The 21,848-nt window shown below is 39.1% G+C and overlaps 1 long non-coding RNA gene across 3 annotated transcripts in view; it reads right to left on the reverse strand.

Moving 5' to 3' along the window:
* Window positions 1-230: 230 nt before the first annotated feature.
* Window positions 231-21,848, reverse strand: part of LOC137482228 (uncharacterized) — a 36,719-nt gene continuing 15,101 nt past the window's right edge. The window contains exons 1-3 of one of the 3 annotated variants that reach the window (XR_011003935.1): window positions 16,815-16,917; window positions 15,827-15,910; window positions 231-329 (exon numbers count right to left, since the gene is read on the reverse strand). This is a non-coding gene — a long non-coding RNA (uncharacterized lncRNA). Of the gene's footprint in view, window positions 330-15,200; window positions 15,703-15,826; window positions 15,911-16,814; window positions 16,918-21,848 lie in introns of those variants that run through there. The other 2 variants (XR_011003934.1, XR_011003936.1) reach the window with 2 other exon arrangements.

The raw sequence follows: 21,848 nt of genomic DNA on the forward strand, positions 1-21,848 counted from the left end.
TCAGACACAGAAAGCTCTTGTTGCTGGGTTTGTTCTCAGCAAAATTTGGCATTAAAAAGTATCCTCCATTCATATAAATAAAGGTGAAAATTAGAACCTCTTCTGCCCTGTGTCCCTCTGGTATGTGTAATAAGCATGGGTGTGACTATGAGGAGGGAATTTCAGTGTAATAGAGATCTCACTTCTTAGTGAAATGCATCAACTATAAGGAATCGTCCCAAGGAGACTTTTGACAGAGTTTCTATTGGCAGAGGAAAGGTTCCATCATTCCATTGGTATTCCCAATTTATGCCCACAGCTCTCCCAGGTGCCACTGAAAGAATTCACCCCTGAGAAAAGACAAGGTCAAGGTGACCCCAGCCATATGTGGGGATTTACTGTAATGCCCTTACAAAAACTCACAGCGCAGGTCAAACCAGCCAGCCAGGACCTGCAGAACAGCACCTTGAGTTTGTCATTCCAGCTTTTTTTTTTCCTGGAAAAAAATCCCACACGGGACTGGGAGGGAAAAAAAGAGGGGAAAATATCCCAAACCAATCAGTTTTAAGGAATCACATCAAATTTTCAAACCCTTACACTGTGCCACTGCAGAGTCAAACACACTGCAGCAATCCAGAGGATATGGTATTTTTAAAATGCTCTCTTCTGTTTGGTACCCTCAAGATTGTCATAATGAAGATGCATTTTTTTCATATTTTTCATCCCATATTGTTCCCATTATTATATTTTATCTGGATGAAATATTGCAATTGTAGGACATGGCATTTATTTTCCTTTATCAACATAAACATTTTTCTAGACTCTCCAACCTGTACAAAATGCCTGTGGAGATGACTAAGTGTGATTACACTCACTACTGAAATTATTTCAGATACAATTGGAAATGGTAGTTTTCATTCCAGAAGCGAGCTATAAAGTTATCCCTTTCTTAGGCTGGTATTTGATTTTTGAAACCTAACAGAGGAAAAAAGATCTTGCTAATAAATGACCTTTCCCTTTCAAACAATCTGCAAAACCTGAACAGATTCAGCCCACGGTGTCAGGCTCACCTTTTAATTCACATGTTTAATTACTCATTATATTATTACTCAACTTTCAGAGCTGTAGACTTGAAATATAATCCTAAAGAGGTTTAATCAAGCTGTAGCTGTTTCCTTGCAGCTCCAGCGAAAGGTGCTGGAGTTTGGACTTGGGAATGGTTTCAGGACTTCAGTCCCTGGCCCAAGCTGCTCTGGGTGTGCTGACAGGGAAATCAGGACATCAGGACTCACTGGGAAAACCCACAAACAGGTGGGGGTGCTTTAATTCCTTGACCCCCCCACTGCACTTTATTCTCTTTTTGTTTTGTTTTTGTTAGCACAGTATATTAACCAGACACTAAGGAAAAGAAATTTTTGCCCGGGGCAAAAAGAATTTGAAAGCTCAGAAAGCAAAAGGAAAATCAACATTTTTCTGCCTCCTTGGTCATAATTGTTGAAAGACAGAGGTGGGTGACAACAGGAATAAAATGTGTCAGCTGGTGGGGCACAGCATCAAAATCCATCCTGTTTCCTCCATGTCACAGATAGCATCAGCTTTTACTCAGCTGTTCAGTCCAGCCCTCTCTCCTGATATATCAAAGTAATTGTCCGTCTACTGGCATTTCAGAATAAACCAATGCACTTTGAAGTCTAAAGCTAAACAAATACACTTAGAGTGGTTATATTCAGTTAATTGTGAAAGAAAAACTGCACACCCCACGTCTATTCCCTTTACATCTTTACATCTATTTACACCTTACATCTCTTCCCTTTTTGAAACAGGGCTGACTTTGTTGCTCAAAATTTGTGCTGTCTGAAATATGTTCTCTCTGAGCACAGAGTGGGGCCAGAGCAAAACTCCTGCAGAAATAAAAAAGTCCTCAAAAAGAAACAAACACAAAGGATATGAACATCTGAGAACTGATGCTCCTTCCTCCGCAGCCTTCCCAGCACTGAAGGGAGCACACTTTTATGGCATCTTCTTGCCAGTCTCTTTATTTTTCCCTCACTAGTTCAGTGATTAATTTGAATCCATTAGCTCATTATATGTTTTATGTTGAACCAGCCCCGTGCAAACTCTGCACAATTGTGTTTTGCTCTGTGTCATTATAAAAATGTCTATACAATTATCAATAACTTAGCAGCAAATGGCACGTCAAGTATTTAATAGATAAAGAGGCACTTAGATAATAAACCAAGCACAAAAATCTATTACATTTATTTGCTTTAAAAAATGCCACCTTGAAGTGGAAGCTCCATCTTTCTATGAAATTAAAGTTATTTATTACGTCTAAATGTGTAAATGTACAGTCATTACAGTAGTAAATGCATTAAGAAAAGTATAAGGAAAATATATTTGATGTTGCCATTATCTGTTCTTCAGCTGGTATAGAGAGAATTTGGAGAATAATTTTTAAAAGTCTACACCATTTGCATTATGTTTCATTATTAGCAGCTAAGAATGTTACATAGTCTTTTAATTGACACAGAACAATGTTTTATTTACTCTTTCTTTATCATAATAATGTCCAATTTGCCTGATTTTCCAACTCTAAATTAAGTAATATATCAAAAATGATTTCAATTTATCCCCAATTTGAAGTCTCCAGGTAGCACTATTATGAGCTTAATGTGATTGATTGAAATTTCCCTGTTGTTAAAAATCATCATTTCCACAAGAAACAAAGGTCTGGTGTTTCTCCTTGTGGGCTCTGCAGTGCAGCTTTAGGCTGCTCCTGGAGACCTCTGGAGATTCCTCCTCACCCAAATTCTCCTCGGGCTTCTTGCTAAATGTGACAACGAGAGGTGTCTGGGTTATAAAATTATATTAAATTCACAGTCAGCAAATAGAAGGATGAGAGGAGAAATGGGCAAACCAGAAGGGCTGAAATTCAGACAGTGGCAAAACCCAAAGGGTGAAGTGTGAGAGAACGATAGAATTATTGGATGACACACACTTAAGTTGTTCACATTTCTATAAAGCTCTGTATGCATTTTGCAAATCTGATATTTACAAAGTAATAAGGAGCTGGAGACAGTCTAAACTAAATTACAGAAAGAAATGTCAGACCTTGGAAACGGAAACCCCCAAAGAATCCAACCAGCCCTGCCTTAAGGGTACGTTGGTAAAGGATTAGGCAGGATTAGGTGGCAAAAATGAATAATTTTCTCTTACTGGAGTGATATAACACTGACCATTTTTGATAACACTCTATGAAACAAAATGGATATAAAATTTATAGCAATATGAGGGAAATTTCCCTGTTCATGGAGGCTTGTGTTCATTCCTTTTGAGATTGTCACAAGAACGAGGGAAATTCGGGTGCATCTCAAAAGCCACTTCAGAGAAAATTTTCAGGTTCTTCTGGAAATATAAACGATGTTCAGAATGCAATGTAAAGCAGCAGAAATGCATTAGAAAGTACATTAAAAAATCTCTAATGATGAAAAAAATAAGAGGAAAATACAGGTTATCACAAGAAGAGATGCTTTGATATTCCCCTTCAAAGAACCAGCATTTCTTTTTGGGTCATTACAAGACTTCTTCAAACTTTTGCTCTTTCAAGGTTTTTTTCTTGATTTTTTTTTTAATACTAGTGATATTTTTACTAAAATATTTCTTTTTGGCATCTTAATAAAACCCTCAAAACTGGTGCTTGAGTAGTTTTTTCTTCCATGAGGAATATCGTGAAATTTCTTTAAATAACTTTACAGTTTAAGAAAGTGATGGTATATATGTCATTTTTTTCATAACATAATGCCTTTAGGAAAAATTGGAATTGTACAGACAAAAAATAAGGGCATCCTCAAGTGAAATGGAAAAACAATAAATTAAAATCTTTTTACAAGTCATTCTCTTCATATTTTATTTCTCATTCAGTAAATCAGCAATCCATGGATTTTCACCTGTAAAATACTGCTGCAGGAAATTGCTCAATATGAATTATAAAGAGAACAGTTTAGTTAATTAAAAGTTTGAGTAAGTAACAAGTTACTTAGACAACTAAATCCCAATTTGAAGATAATTTATCCACTTTGCCTGTCTCATGAAAAATTAATGGGAAAAGACTCATACAGACTTTAAATCACTTCTGTAGATATGGCTTGGGTGGGTTTAAATGTGCTTTACCAAAACCCATTTTCAAAACTGAATAATGCTGTACCCAAATGCTTTTTTGATGTCACCATATTCTGAACTGCTGCATTTCTGCTGTCAGACTGTGGCAAGAGGCAGCAGCCTAATGACAGCAGCTAATTAATGCTGCAGTGCCCAGAATCCTGTCAAACACCAGGAAAAGTCTGCATTTCTGGTATGATGTATTTAATAACAATTACCTGTTTCATAACAATTACCTATTTAATAACAATTATCTTTTCATTACAATTACCTATTTAATAACAATTATCTTTTCATTACAATTACCTATTTAATAACAACTTTTTCATAACAATTACCTATTTAATAACAACTGTTTCATAACAATTCCCTATTTAATAACAATCCTCTTTTCCTAACAATTACCTAATTAGTAACAATTCTCTTTTCCTAACAATTCCCTATTTCACATCCAGCAGCAGTTTCTCTCTGAGCTCTGCTGTAGTTGGATCCTGGCAGAGCAGGTGCCAGCTAGAACAAGAGTGCTGAGAGCATGGCACAGGCCCTTGAAATGCCAAAAAAGATATCCAGTAATCAGATAAATAGGGTGCTGCTGTGGGTCTTATTTATCTGTGGAATTAAAATAGTTCCACCCCTTCTCTAGGTGGGGTTGTTGGGTTCTTGCAGCCCAGGCTGGCTTCACTCTGCACAGAATCTGCTGGGCAAGGACTGAGAACTCCAGGATTCCCAGGAGTCAGTCCCAGAGGGACAGGAATGGCACAGAATTCCCTTGGCCTCTCATTATTCCCCCCTGGAGCTGTCCCAGGCTTCGGCTCAACAGATTTTTTAAGTTTCCCACTGTTTTTTAAGTTCTCCCTCTCTGTTTTTATCCTAAGCGAGATGTTTCTTCCAATTCATTCCTCTGCACTGCTCAACACTCTCAAAGTTTTATAAAAAGCAGCATTATTGGCTTCCTTCCCTTGATTTAACTGAAAACTGCAGAACAGAGCTTGGAGCCAGCACTTTGCTGCTGGAAGGCATCCACTGCTCAGAGTGAAATGCTGTGCAAACCTTCTCCAGTTGTTCTTCACAGCTCCTGAAAGGTTCCCTGCTCTGTTTCTCCCTCACAGTGTATTTTAGTCTGCTATTCTGGCAGTGTGGAATTAGTCACAAATAAAAACTTTCCCCAACAGGAAAGTTCAGGCTTTCCATGCAGCGGGAACAGGGGCAAAGAGAACAAATATTATTTGAAAACTGTAAGTGCTGATAATTGTATATGAATATTTGTAAAGCGGACACAGAGCCAAGGAAATTGTCATCTATACAGAACTGATTGAAACAAATTGGTTTTCTAAAATTAACTTTTAAAGAACTTCCATTATGACCTTACAAAGTATAGGGTTTTTCTGAAACATTCATTGGAAGGGTACTAGAAATTCAAATTGCATTATTGCAAAGACAGGGCAAAAAGAGAAGCCAGAAAAATAGGACAGAAAGATGAAAAAGACTTAAAATTAAGCCAGAGGAAATAGCAAAATGCTATGGAATCTATAAAAATATGCAATGTATGTGCTCAATTCCTCCAGTAGGATGACTTTTTTTTTTGTGACATTCAGGGAAATTTAGCATTTTGCTATGTGAAAAAACAAAGCTTAAAACATTGAGTTGCTCCACATCTGGGCAATGGTACCATAAAAAGAAATTATCTCAATGGTGTCCCAGTTTAATTCATTTGGAGCAACCTGAGCTCCACCAGGTTTCATGAGGAGAGCACTAAAATGTGGGAAAACAGCACAAATGACTCTGCAAACCCAGATTTTACCGTGCTCCACATGACCCTGGGGCTGTGGTGAGACTCAAACAGAGCCAGCCTCAGAGAGGCTCCCAAAGGCGGGGTACAAAGGGGCAAACATCCAGAAATTCTCCATGGAAATTCTAAGGCTTTCCGTACTTTTTTTTTTCCTTAGAAGTCTAAAATGAGTATAAAGAAACCATTTCTGCATAGGAAACCTCTCCAAGCAGGAAAAACTCCACATTTTACAGGTCAGCCTTAAGACTGTGAGGAGCTCGTGGAGGGAACAGGAAAAGCAATCACAGCAGGTCTGCACTAGCACCAAAAACCCAGGGTAAAATGAACTCCCCTCACTCATAACTCCTCACTCCACCCTTTATGAAATCCTCCATGCCAAGGCCAAAAGTAAATTAAACTCAGATTCCATCCCTTGGTTGTCTCCTGACTATTTAAAAGCTGATTATTGTCATTGTCTGCGAGAAAACAATCTTCCACTCTAGCTGGCTCTTTGCTGAAAAGCTGTTTGGTTTTCTTTGCCCTGCACTGAAATCAATGAAAGTGTGCCAAGAATCATCAAAACAAGTTTCTGTGAATACTGGCATAAATGGAGATGAAATCCCTTTGTTTCAGGAGTGTCCTGGATATAATAAAAGCATTTGTGCTACAACTGCAGTTCACAAGGATGTAAATAACATCTCAGCCATATCTAACTATTCACCTTTACTTTTAAAAGGTGAAAGGCACTGGCATAAAACCTGCCTTTCTGCCCCAGTTTTGTGTTTTAAAATACCCTGAAACCAGAGAGCACAGCAGAGAGTCCCCTGTCATCCCTCAGTGCTATAGATGATCACGGAGAAGAACAGAATTCCAAACCCTGCCTCATTTTTCTCTCTGTGCACTGATATCAGTAGAAACTAAATATGCTGATCAAGATACATGATTGCTAACAAGGCACAATCTTCTTTGCCAAATTAGACTCCAAATATCAAAGTTAAAAACTAGAGAGTCAGAAATAACCCAATATCCAAATATGCTGCCAAAGCGATATGATTAATATTCCCTGTACAAAGTTATTTATTTAAATGTATTTATTTAAAATATTTAACCAGGAAATTACCATCAAGATTAAAAGAATTACACTTAGCCTACAGCAACAATATGCTAACGTTGCCAGCACTTAAAGGCTAATAATTTACAGGAGGGACATATCAAAGCACAGCAGATATTAGCAAGGATGTCATCTTAGGCATGTTAGGAGGGAATTTACCCACGTGTGATGGAAGTGAGGCAAAGAGGACAATTCATCTGCAGGAGCAAAGGCACTGATGGGGAATTCTCCAAACAGTGAATTCCACCAGGATGCACTGCCCATGGCAGGGAACCGGAGGAGGTTTAAGGTCCCTGCCGGCCCAAACCATTCTGGGATTTCCATGACTGCAAATCCTTCTGGAGAGTGCCAAATGTCTCTGGAGGGGAAGGTGGCACAGGGTGCAGCATTCTGACTGGGCATGCTGGACTTCATTCAGTTCTGCCTTGGAAAAGGGTAATTCCATCAGTGAAGAGTGTCTTCCTTAAGGCACGCGTGTGCCCTCTGTGCCAGCCTCCGGGCTGGTCCCAGCGCGCAGGGGAGCACAGCAAAGCCTTGGAAAGGCAGGGGGAATGCTGGCAGGAGCTGCTGCTCCCCTGCAAGGGGAGTGCTGCTCAGCCTGGCGCTTGACTGGGGCTCAGGGGAAAGCCAGGGCTTCCTCTGCAGCCTGGGGAAACCGCACCCTCATGCTGGCTGCAAGGTGCATCCTTCACCCCTCCAGCTCCTGAGTCACACAGCTCGCAGTGCTCTGAGGCTTTGCTTACTTCTCAGTTGGGAGGAGAGGAGGACAAATCCAGTGTAGGTGTTCTTACATCAAGAGAAAGAAAGTCAACAGCCTTTTGCTAAGGCCCTGAATTCTTTCTTTCCAGACACATCTGCACTTGTCTGTCCCTGGCCTTGCAGACACATCCTGAATCACCCAGGAATTCCCTCCTCTTTTCCATGCACTGCTCGAGAGCACTGTCCCTCTTTACCCTGGGAATGACATCCTTCCCTTCCCAGGCACTGGAGTACAGACTGTGCTATTAGACAAAACGTGTTTTAAATAAAAACATGGAGAGGTTCTCATCACACCCCCTCTATTCACCTCACTTCTTAAACTAATATCCTGTTGAACTATAACATTCTGCAATTTCATGTACAGACTGTGTCCTCTGGAAGGTGAAATGTGTGCTCTGTCATTGAATGCTGGTCTGCATCACCTGGAAAATCCTTCTGTGACAATTCCTGTGCATCAATATCAAAAGAGTGCCCGTGAAGGGAAGTAAATATTTAAATTTAAACTTTTTTTTTTCACCCAGAAATTTACAAAAGCTCAGCTCTGGCTCAGGCAGTGCCTCAAGAACTGATAGCTGGAGACTTGGAAAATGCTCCCAGGGACCCCACTGGCTGTGGTGCTGTCATTGTCCCCACGTTTTCACTGCTGTCCCTGTAGCAGTGTCCTCTACACAATAATAAACAACACTAAAGCCATAATAAATGGTGAAGTCTTTGATAACAAATAGTTCGGACTCAATGGTACCTCCATGGCATCCACATTTTGAAATGATGTTTTTTCCAAGTGGAAATTTTAGGCAATGAGAAGAGGGTGAAGGTTGTATGAGGCAGAGGAGAGAAAGGAATCCATTTAATTTGTGTTACCAAATGCAAGAGTGTGATGTATGGACAGCAGGTAATGAAGGACTCTGAAGTCCCGTGAGCAAGAGAGTACTGATAACTCAAAACTGAAAAAATATTATTCCCCTGGGATATTCCCTGTAAATACTTCCATTTTCATAGAAGCAATAAATGTTCCTGTACCAAACATGTTTTGCTGCCAGACTCTATGTTTGCACTTCACTTTCCAGCCACCACCCAAGGTTTCAGTTCTCTGAATGCAAATGGGACTCTCAGAACAGAAAGATGGAAGCTGGACTCTTTCTGTACTGTTTTCCTTTAAAAAATCATTTCAGGAGAAGGCAATAAATTTGACTTATCTCACTATTGAGACGATCTCTGCTCCATTAAAGTTAAGCTGTGGAAGTGCCATTTGGCAGAGTTTTTCATAACCTCAGTTGTGCCTGAGTCATTTCATCCCTCCCACCCTGGGGCGTGATGAGCAGGCAACACAGCAGACAAATCCCAACTTAAACAGAGATAAATTATTAAGGAGCACTTCTATAGGAGACCATTTTCTGAGAGTGCTTCCAAATGATAGAAATCACTAACAGCATTTTTTGCCCCTGCCAGTTCTGGTTCCTCTGCGTGGCCATAACACAATACTGCATTCAGATGGGTTAAAAAATCCCATTTTTCACCTCCTACAGCAGGTAACACTAATTATGAAAAGAATTGATTTGGCATCTACATTTAACACATCTCTAAGCATAAAACTTAATTATCTTATCTGGGGATACTTGGCATTTATTAATAAATGCAATACAATTTATAATACATCATTCTGGACATGTTTCAATCTACCTTTAAGAAAAATTTACCCATTTCAGTCTTGTAAATTCTGCTTTATCTCCCAATGTCACCCAGCAGAATTGAGAGAGCAGTAAGAAATGGAGTAGGGAGCTCATAAGAACAAATTGGATTTCTAATTTAAAACTGGAATCAAACCCATTATTCAGTGCTATATTATTTTATTCTTTTGGAGAAGGGCAAAACCTTTCAGCATCGAAGTTATATATAGTTTCCTACTTCCCCTCCCTACTGACAAATAGATTAGTTGAGGCAATTTCTCTCCATTAAAGTTTTGCACCTGACACTGTAATGCAGCCACTGCTCGAGTCACCCTTCAGGAGAGCCCTTTTAAATCCAAGGTAACAGAAGGATTTGCATTTGTCACTTCAGCTGAGCACAGCCCTTATTGCTCCCTTCCCTTGTCCCATCTGATCCTGCCCAGTCGAGGAAACAAAACATTGCTGGGGATTTTTTTTTTTTTTGGTTAGTAAAAGTTAATTTGCAAATTTATGCCAAAAAAAAAAAAAAATTACAAGAGCTTTTGATGTAGAAATAAAAATGAAGAAAAATAAATTTATTTAGAAAATGTAATTAAGGAAATTAAATTTAAATTAAGGAAAATTCAAATTATATCATCATGACAGAATAAGGGGCATGAAATATGGACAGCTGAGCAGGAAAGAGGGACAGGAGACTTCCTAACACAAGGAGAGAAATTTGATTTTTCTTAAGAGCTGCCCAAGTTCAGATTGGAGCTGTGAGAGCCAAACCCATAATATATTATGTAATACACAGTGAGCCTGGAAAGGGTTGCCCTTAGAATGACTTACTCAAAAAAGACCACATTTTAAAATAAAAACATGAAGCAGAGAGAATTAATGTAATTAATATAGAGAGATTCTAAAGATGCATCTGCTCTTCATGTAAGTATTGACACCAAAGCTGATAATTTCCCTCAGGGCATTTTGGATGCCCCAGCTGTGCCAGCCCAGGCCACTGTCCCACTTGCTTGCTTCTGAAAAAAGGTTCTTATTAAGACTTCGCCAGGAAAGCATGACATGAAGACTCACTGCCAAAACCTTACTTCTTCAAAATTGTTTTCTCTTAATTCTCACTCAGAGTAGACACTTCTTTTCTGCTTGCTATCAGCCACAGAAGCCAAATTTTGGTTAGTGGCAGCTAGGAGCAAATAGTGGATTAATCATGGGGGAAAATGTGGGTTTTTTTCTTTAAGATGCACTTTGCAAGGTTTCTTTAAAATCAAACAAAAATAAAACACACGATTCTCTACTAAACCTTACATCAGAAAGAAGAAACATGATTTTATCGGTGATTAATTGCATTATTAGTAGTTAGATAAACAGAAATGAGCATTTGCCCACAGCAATCTTGTGTTAACAGAGATTTCAGCAGGGAGAACCCTCCTGGGCTGGTGAAGTACCTGCAGTGGTGGCTCAGCAGATCTGCAGACAGAAAATGTTCCCTGCTCTCCACTTGAGCCACCAGGCTGCTAATCCCCAGTCTGAGACACTTTGGACACTGCTCAGTTCTCCTTTCAGGTTCAGACACAGAGCACACATGGGTAATTAATTCCCAGTTGTTCCAGTACAAATTTGGCATTCGTGATCTTCATCGTTTTATGGCTCACATTCACTGGGCAGTAGGGACAAAATCTTTTCTTTGCCTCCTATGTATGCATTAATTATCTATAGTGTGTATGAGCTAATGCAATTATTACTCTAAACCCCCATTCTTAGAAACAGAGGTCACAGAAGCCCCGGGCAGTTTCCCTATAAGTCACAGTACAATTATGGGATTTCTTGACTGCAATTCATTTACTTTGTCCCAAAAGAACTGACTAATGTTGCCCTGATTTTTAAAAGTGTTAAGTTTTCTTTTATAGTACTTTTGAAAGTGTTAAAGTTCCCGTAAAACTTCTTTAACCTTCTGATAATGTTTACATATTTGAGAGTCAGAGTTCCCACACAATTTCATGTGGAAATAGAATAACTTACATATTTCTCTGTGGGTGGAGAGAAATGATGGATTGGTCTTTGGACCAGTGTGGTTGGAGAAGTGGTAATTCCATCCTCCAATCCATGGTCACCTTTGGAATACTAGAAATACCAGGTGTGTGAATAAAACTTTCTCTTTTTTCTCCTTTGAACTTCCCAAGCTTCTGTGTACTCATTTCATGTCCAACAGTGACAGACTAAACCTCTTCTAGTTTCTCCACAAAGAGACACATGCAAAGATTCTCCAGATTCTCTCAAAGAGCAGGCCACGTTAAGGGCTGAAAAATGCTTTTGTCTCTCACTGAAATCCTACCTCCAAATTCTCACTGCCCACAAAGCTGGCTCCTGGTTTTGTCTCTGCCAGGTGAATCTCATTCCACTTGACATGGAGGTATATATTCAATAACCATGTCAAGTTTGAATTCTACCTTTGCATTAAATTTGATTTTGTGTGATATTTATTAAATCACTGGATAAATTGCCCACACAGTACAATAATCAGGATTATGCCCTTCGTCTCTCAAACAAAACAGATTACAGTATTGATTTAGATGAAGTAATAAGGGGAACAAGTTTTGCACACCCTAAAATGACTTGTGTGGGAGTGCAGTTATTGTAGGAGACATCACACCTATCCCACACTGCTCTGTTGTTTACCAGTGCTACTGTGAGATAAGTAAGAACAGGTATAAAAGGCATTGTAGGAGAAAAAAAGGCAAATCTGTTACAGCAATTTCATCTACATGTCAGAAAGAAAATTCACATTTGAAACACTTGAAGCTTTTCTGGTATGTGCAAGGAACTGGGACGTGAACAAGAAAATTTCTTAGAAAAAAATTGCATACTCAGTTATTTTCTAATTATATTAATAGCTCTTCTTTGTACCTATTTCAGCTTGAAGTGGTTTCTTTTAAAAGATCATGATCAGGATGGTGAATAAAAGTTCAGCTGAGTTAATCACAATGTAGATAATAAATTTATAGTGGCAGCATTTTCCTGATACCAAACACATTGTGGTATTTAATGCCGAGATGGAAAATATCACATTTTTTGACAATGAAGGCACAGGACGACCAAAGGGCAGATAAAGGGCACCAACCCTGCAATTATTCACTGTTGCATCACCAACTTTCAGCGCAGTGCATGGGCACTGGCGTCCTGGGCAGGGCTGAGATGTGCACAGCCCTTCCCAGGCACGAAGATCCCCTCAGAGCAGGATCAAAAACCCCCAGCACTGTCTGGATCGGCCCCAGGAGGTGGACTCTCATATCCTGCCCCTGGGCACGAGGCAGAAATGCACAATTCTGCTCAGCAGCCTCTTGAAAGACAGAGGCGCTTTGGAGAAATGAGCTAACAGGACACAGATCCAGGGAAATGCTGGCAGAAGCAGTGCAGTTATGGGGGACAGAGACAGTTTTAAACACTCACTGGCCTAATTTTGAGCTCTGCCTTACTGAAAAAGGTCCAAACCTTTACATCTCACCTCCCAGGAGGGGCCACTCTCTCCCTCTCACTGACACAAAGCAAATAGAAGAAACGTTTAGACAAAAACAAAAACAAAAAAAAAAAAAAAAAAAAAAACAAAAAAAAAAAAAAAAAAAAACCAAAAAAAAACCCAAAAAAAACCCCAGAAAAAAACCCACAACCAACCAAAAAAAACCCCCCACAACAACAACAACAACAAATCAGCAGGGGAATTTAAGCTTTGTAACCTATGAACTCTAGATTTAATTCTTTGCTACCAAGACTTGGATCTTTGAAATCCCAAGGTGCAGTCTAAACCCTGTATTCTCATCCTCCTGTGTTGGGAATCTCAGCTACAAACTGGGTACAACTCAGTGGAAGTCCTGGGTCAGGAAGATTTCATTCTTACCTTTAATTGACAGCATCACAGCCAAGTAAGAAGGGATCTCCAGCTGCTTTGAGTCAATGGAGCTCTCTTTAGCCAATGAAACTTTAAATGCTGAGCATTACTAGTAGGAGTAATTTATTGGGTTTTTTTAATAATATAATGTAAAATGGAAGTTACAGTCACCTTGGACTTCTGAAATAAGATTTGCAGCCTCAAGAAGAAGAGCAAAACAGGAGAGCTCCAGTAAGCTATTAGTGATTAGCTCTTTCATTAAGAGGCACTTCTAGCAGGACACAATCCATGGAAATGGTCCAGTCAAAAGTCAGCTGGATCCTGTGGGCTGAGAGACACCCATCTTTTGATGGGATAACTGCAGTCTTTCAGAATGGAGCGCTCATTCAGCCTGGGTCCCAGACCTCCCAGTTTAAATTATCCCATCGTGAAAATAAAAATTTTTATACCAATAGCAATAAGCCACAAGTCTTGATAATGATGACAGTCAGACAGACATCAAGCCATAAATACTGAAAACAGCAAACCATTTTAGGAACAATAGAGAAAACAAACAAGCCCAAAAGCCCAGATTTTTCCAGGAATTGACCAAGCATCTCCAGGCAGCAGCACAATGGACAGGATGGGTGATGAGCTGATGGTTTGAAGATAACATTTTATTTATTCAAACACACTGCAGTGGGTGTTCCTTTCTCCCCATTTCCCTCACCAACCGTCCAAGGGCTGCTCTGATTTTGCTGCAGGAGGATGAAGTCCTCGTGCAGAGCTCAGGCAGGAGCAAAGGACTGGCAATGAAAAGAGCGTGGCCTCTGGAGGTGCTGTCCCTCAAACCATGGTGCACGTGGGGAGCTGCACCAGGTGCCAGGGCTGACCCCAGCCCTGGGACAAAATCCCTGGGACCTCATTTTAAGCAAATTGAGCAAGATGAAATATTACCACCAAACGCTAATAGGTAACTCTACGAGTCAATTACAAAAGAAACACCTCCAAGGACATTTCATCCATAAAGATTTCTGAGAAACAAATAAGATCATTTCCAAGTGATAAACTTCACTGTTGTTATATTCTTTTGCTAATTGCTTTTGCTTTCTTGTAAATTGTTTTGATTTTTCAATTTCAATTAGTAGCCTCAGCAAGGTGTGAGCTCAGACAACCTTGCTATTCTGTTTTTCTGCTCCAACAAGAATATTTCTACATTTTTATTTTGAGAATGCTACTCAGATTAATTACTGGATCATTTCTCTAGAAGGCTGATGGAAGTGGTATTTTTTCCCCATATTGACACTGTGAAGTGGTGTAAGTCCATTGAAATGGAAGGAGTTGAGCCTATTTCTACCACCTGAGAATCTATCCGTGTGAAGCAAAGCAAAATTTTCCTTCTGGGCTCTATCTTTATTCGTAACTCAAACTAGTATCTAAAATCTATACTATAAGAGAAATATTCCCTAGAAATTTTTCATTGAAAAGATCTGTTCCTTCTGCTCAAAGATTCTTCTCCTTGTGCCCACCCCAGTTAATGCCAACAAACCACACTCAGCTCGATCACTCTCCGAAAATAAATGTAGCATATCTCGGCATTAATGGTACGGATCAATAGAAGAAGCACACTATAAATCCAAGAAGAAAATAGAAATAAAGCTTAAATACCATTAAAATCCATAATGCCATTTTTTTACAAGCCATTTATCAGGAACAGTAGGTGCTATAGCCCACATGCAAAATTCCACACGGGAAATTTTACAACACCGTGTACACAACTTCAGGAAGTCAAAAAAAAAAAAAAACGTTTTAACACCAACTATAATTTGAATTATTTTAACTAGAATTTTAATTAATTATCACTGTTTAATCTATGAATATTTCCTGCTCCATATTTGTAAGCAAGTTAAATGGATTTGGAGAGGCAGAAATATTAACAACTCCTGATTTCTCCTACTGAAAGACATGACAACCGTGAGAGCAAATTCTCAACCTTTATCTTCAATGAACTGTCTTTAATGGTATCAGGTAATTTCAACTTTGATCAAAAAAATCAAACCCCTGTGCTGACAAGAGCAATTTTTAGCTGTAATAGTGACGAGGGGAGACCACAGCTCTTGGTTTTCAGATGAGTTAAACCACGACTGAACACAAGCCTAGCAGCAATCCAGCTTCTGCTCACCTTCCAGTTTTACATCAAGTCCTTTCAACCCCCAAATGGACAGGTATTCCTTCCACCTTTCTGTATAAATGCAGGAAAGGGCAGTGCTCTGTACTGAATGATCCCTCCTGAACCCCTTTTTGATTCTGATGTACTGATTTATATTCTAATACCCGCTGTCATACGGGGTTGGCCCCAGGTATTGAGTAGAGATTTCTGAAACACATTCAAAAGTGGCACCTCAAACAAGTAAACAATCCACTTTTCATATCCAGACATTTCATGCTGTAAATAAGAGAAGACACTTTCACCAAAATAATCTGCAATTTGCATCAAGAACACACAAGATCAAAAGGGTACTTACATGAGATTTTGCTGAGGCCAAGGCAAGAGAGAGCGAGTTCCTCCAGTCAAACTGCACTTCTTGATTTATCTAGAAACCTCTGGCCTGGAAGTTGAGGACAAGATGGAACAATTTTAGTTCTGATAACATTCTTCCTGTGACCTGTGGCTTCAGCTAAGTAATTACAGTGGCCTTGACAAATATGAGTTAAGCAGTGTTGCCATGCCAACATACATCCTTCTCCTTTCAAATATTTTACTGCTACCAGACACTCTGAGCTTGGAACACAGTTCCCACCAGTCAGACTCCTGTAGGAGTCCGTATTAGACTTCTTCTATATAGAGTTCTATTCTATTAATTAATTAATTATATTAATAGAATAGAGATCTACAACAGAAGAAGTCTAATACGGACTCCTAAAGGATAGAAATCCATAATATTCTATTATAGATTTCTATTCTATTAATCTTCTATTATAGATTTCTTTCTATAGAAGAAATTCTGACCTCAAAATGATGTTAAATGCTATGGATTTCACTTCATAGGATCAAGTATAAGCATTAATCATCAACATATTTCCATTTCTCATATTTTTTTTCCGAAGAAGGATAGCATGAAGTAGCACTTGTGATCAACATTGCTGGTATTCAGAAATATAAAATATCCTTGTTTACTGATATTCCATCTGGAGAACGGTCTTTCATTTTTCTGGTCAAAACATATCAATATTGCATAACTGATATAAAAGGAGATTGTACTCAGATGATCTTTTTCCAGATGAAAAATGAAAAACATGTGGAGGTTTTAAATTCTGGAATAAATTTTACCAGAGTAGCCTTGTAGCCAGTTTTAGGAATCAGAGAGAGGAAAACAGCAAGAGTCCAATGCATGTAACCCAAACCTTGTGTAGCATCCCTGGATGTAAAGTGGAAATCCACACCAAAGAAGAAACATCAAATTTTAGAGCATTTTAATAAAGATATTGAAAATGAACCAATGCAGAATTTACCATAACAGGGAAGAATGTATCCATATCCTAACTGTCCCAGGACACTATTGATTTTCTGTACCCTGTGCTCATGCCACAGGCGAAGCTGTTGACCTCAGGACCTAGAGGTAAAGTGGGAGGTACTGGACTATTTGTATTTATTTTAACTGCACACAATTTGCATAATCATCATAACACAATTAATCATATTTTTAGTGTGTTAAGACTTCAACAGAGATAATAATAACATTCCAGCCTCAAGCATGAATTTTGTTTCCTTTTTTTTCCATTACAGGATTCTGCCTGTGAAATTGATGGAGGATCCCTGCAACTTATTCCATAACTTCGATGCAACAAATTGATAGCACCAGCCAAGGCTATTGATCATTAAAAACCCTCTTAGATAAGCAGAAACTTCAAGCACATATTTTACATAATATGTAGTATAATGTCAGCCTGATCCGCATTTTTAGTCCTTTCCTGGTTTTATTTATTTATTTATTTATAAAATATCAGCATGGTAGAATTACAGCAGCATAACCAGCATGAGCTGTTGTTTTGGGAAAACGTTGCTTCCTGCAGCTGCGTTTGCAGTGCTTTTACCAGCACCACCAACCATGAAAGGACACTTTGAAAAACAGTTTTTGCAGTCTAAAAATAGATCCTTCTGGATTAGTATTCACCTATACATGTAAATAAGTCAGTCTGATTTTCAGGAAGGCTTTAAGGGAAATGCGATTAACATAATATGAAAATAATTCAATTATTCACAAGAAGATGCAATTATCATACAATCAGTGTTCAGGAATCCAAATAAATCAGCATCTTCATATTTATATTTAAACAAAGAAATCCATCTGCCAATGATAGAAGATTCAAAGACAATTAATTTATTATAGAACAAAAGACGTTGTTCTGACGATTTGAAAATCAGGTACAAGGAAAGCAACAGAACTGATAATGACTCTAATGCATGCTTTGATTGCTGGAGATGGAAATTGCATTGCAGAAGCCAAACAGAGCTAAGTGACAGGTTGTTCTACACACTGGGTCCAGGCTTGTGTCTGCTGGGATTGTTTGATCTCTGGTGGGTTCTAAATTAACCCTTTCTGCATGGGTGCAGGGCTGGAGCTCTGGCAGCTCACAGCAGCCCGGTCCTGTGGAGATCCTCTGCTTGAAACCACAGATTTCTGTCACCTGCAGGGAAAACAGGATCTCTCTCCTCTACCCAGCTGCTGCTCGCTAAACCTGTAGGAATCTGATAGACTTTAGGCTGTTGACACTTCTGAGATACTCATCTGTGGACTAAAATGTGAGGGGTGGTTGCAGAAATACACACAGGTGCTACTAAAACCCCAAACCCAACCAACCAACCATCCATTCAACCAACCATTCAACCAACTAACTAACTAACCAACCAATCAATGAACTAACCAACCATCCAGGCATCTGACCAACCAAGCAACCATTCAACCAACTAAACAAGGAACCAACCAACTAACCAACCATCCACCCAACCAAGCAACCATTCAACCAACTAACCAAGGAACCAACCAACTAACCAACCATCCAACTAACTAACCAAGGAACCAACCAAGCAAGCAACCATTCAACCAACTAACCAACCATCCAACCAACCAAGCAACCATTCAACCAACTAACCAAAGAACCAACCAACTAACCAACCATCCAACCAACTAACCAAAGAACCAACCAAGCAAGCAACCATTCAAACAGCTAACCAACCATCCAACCAACCAAGCAACCATTCAACCAACTAACCAAAGAACCAACCAACTAACCAACCATCCAACCAACTAACCAAAGAACCAACCAAGCAAGCAACCATTCAACCAACTAAACAAGGAACCAACCAACTAACCAAACATCCAACCAATCAAGCAACCATTCAGCCAACTAACCAAGGAACCAACCAACCAATCAAGCAACCATTCAAACAGCTAACCAACCAAGGAACCAACCAACACAATAATCAACAACCAAGGAACCAACTAACCAACCAAGGAACCAACTAACCAACCAAGCAACCAATCAACCAACCCACCCAGTCAAACCCATTTTTGGTGGAGTAACTAGGTTAAAATACGTAAAGACTTACAGGGTTTGGGTGTATTAATTAGATTTGGTAACTGTGAATAAGACAATATTTGTTCTCCAAGCCTATCCATAGACAATGAATATTTATGAATTATTGAGAGCCAGATAAAGACATCAGAAAAGTGACAGTTTGGGGCCTGGAGGTTTTGCAGTCAGCCAAGTATGTAATGTACATTATTCCATTGTGAAGTATGGCCGGTGCCATCTCCACATCACTGAGCTAACTGGATTAACACCCCAACAATTACAAACCATGTTTGTTAGGTGGAATTCTCACCACCTATGAAAACTGTATGTCTGCCAGTCAAAACAATAGATCAAGTTAATAAAAAAAAAAATTAAATTAGATTAGTCCACCATGAGTTTTTCTCTGATTTTTTGAATTAGACTCTCTTAGCTATCAGCAGTACCAGTCACCACCAAAAAGTTAAAAACTTATGTAAATATTTGCAAGACCAGGGCCCACAGAAGCCATCTAGCAATCAGACAGGCCAAGTTTTTCCCTTCTTTTAAATTTAAAATGTGAATGTTAAATTTTTGTCCATATTTTCTGTATCATTTCAATGAAAGCTTAAATTATTTGTTGTTCCAAGAATAAAATAGAAATTATGGCAACTACTTTAGTTTTTCATGGTGTTCTTTAGAAAATATTTAGCATTTTTTGGTCTCTAACAGTCTGATATTTCCAATGGCAATTTTCCTGATGTCTCTGTATTTCTTTGGGACTGATGTTTGCCCTGAATATTATTAAAACACTTATTAATCAATCCGAAATGCTGAACTAATTCCAGTTAGTGCAAGACAGATGAAAAAAGGCACTTTGCAGGCAACTGGGAGACAACTCTGGGCACGCAGCTTTTTTCAGCCAGCTGAGTCTGACACCAGGGTATTTCACTGGATTCTCCTGAGAGCAATAGACCCAGCTGTGCTTCTCCTCCAGCACGTTGTGCCAGATGATCCAAGGGCCTGGCAATTCCAGGGAGACTGGAGCCTTGCCTTTTCCTTGACTATGGAGTGCTAAAATGATGCCATGCTTGTTCCAGCACAAGGTGTGTCTTGTTATTGCCACTTACTCGTTATTTATTATTAGGAAACAACTGAAAAGCAATTAGAGAGTCAGAACACTGCCATGATTTTGTTTGGTTTTCTCTTCTTTCCTCTATTCTAAATGGTGATTAGAAATGAAAAAGAAGCAGGGAGTTCTACTGGCTTCACCACCACAGTATTGCTGAACAGAAGGAACAGACTCCATTCTTCGTCCCCAAAATTTTTCTTATTAAAACCACAAGACAGAAAGAACATAGAGTCTTTGGTAATCAGGACAATACCCATCCAAATTTTTCAGCCTTCACTTGCTGTACTAAAAATAGGTGAGCTTGAGGCCATTCTTTCCAAAGGGTAAACTGATTTCATGCTCATATTTCACAGATAAACCAGAGGGGCAACAAATGTTCAGATGAAGTCAAGTAAGGAAAAAATCCTGTCAAAGGAGGATTTTAAATGAAAAGAAATTAAATCACTTCAAACTTTCCATCAGAACCTAAATGAAAAAAACAGCTCTGGAGCACCTGTTTGAAAAGAAATCCCAGGGTTTCTTATCAAAAGGTTGATCAAAGTGCTGTTGATGGCAGGGCTTTCCTGTCCCCTCAGCCCAGAGGGTGATCCTGCAGACAGTGAGGGGGAGCAGGCTCTGCCTGCACTGACCTGAGCTCACATTTACTCACATTTCTTATTTCTGCACTAGGTGGGCTGTTGATGCATGCTTTTCTTATTATCTTATATTCTTATTATCTTATACCAAGTTATTCCACCCTGCAGGGATCTTTAAGGCCTGGAGAAGAGACGGATAGCTCCGTGCCACGTTTTCCTAGGTGAGTTACCAACTTAGTGACTTATCTCTTCTCTGGCTTGGAGATTATTTAAATATTTTATACAAATGTATTTGCTGGCTCCAGCTATAAATATTCAGAAAAATCCATTTGAAATTACAACTTCTTTAACTGGGTAGTGGAAGATACACCTAAAAATCCACTCTGCAGCTGGTTCAGAGAGGGGATTTGGACAAGGATTTTGCTAGACAGTGACTCTGTATCCTCCTGAGAACTGGGCTTGGGTCTCTCACATCTTGGTGAGAGCTGCTGATCTCCCAGGGAAATTCTAATAATGCTGTGTCTAAAGCAAAAAGGAGCTTTCAGAAAGCTGCTTTTCTGAACAATTTCAAAAATTGTTCAGTGATTTTGGCCCAGCTAGTTTTGAGGCAATGGAAGGTTAGAGTAAAATTTGAAATGCTTCTCCTCAGTTTTAGAAAAAAAGAAAGATCTTTGAGTTAGTTTGTCACTCTAAAGCATCACAGGCTAGCATAAGATACAGAACTGGGCAACTTTCTCTAATTTCCTTGTATTCTATTTGCAGCTGCATTCAGGCACCTGATTCGTTCCCTTTCTATCCTTACACCTCAGCCCTCACACCAGAGAATGTGTATAAGAAAAAAACTGCTGGAAAAATAACCTAGTGATACCTATTAACAAACAAGGCAATTAAAACCAGATGGTTAAGCACCAAATTTTCAGCAGAGCCCAAGCATGTTCCAGAGGAATCACAAAAATAAACATCTGAATGTAAAACTGTGGAACATATGTTCACATTAATATTAAAATAGCAGCACTGGTGTGTGTATGAGTATTTATATAAATACATGAACTGGGGGTACTTCTGATATCCTGGTTTATATATTGATTATTTGAATGGACTTGCAGGCTATTCTGATGCTGTGAAGTCAAACATTCCTTTACCTGCTCTGGCTTTAGGAGCCATATATTTTCATTTCCAGTCCACTGAGAACCTCTGAGTTCCATATGCACAATGTAAATGTGAATTTACATTTGTAAATTGAGTAAGCACACACTTGTGTTATTTAAAGGCTCGGATTTCCTTATT

Source organism: Anomalospiza imberbis, chromosome 14, assembly GCF_031753505.1.
Source record: "Anomalospiza imberbis isolate Cuckoo-Finch-1a 21T00152 chromosome 14, ASM3175350v1, whole genome shotgun sequence".
NCBI lineage: Eukaryota > Metazoa > Chordata > Aves > Passeriformes > Viduidae > Anomalospiza > Anomalospiza imberbis.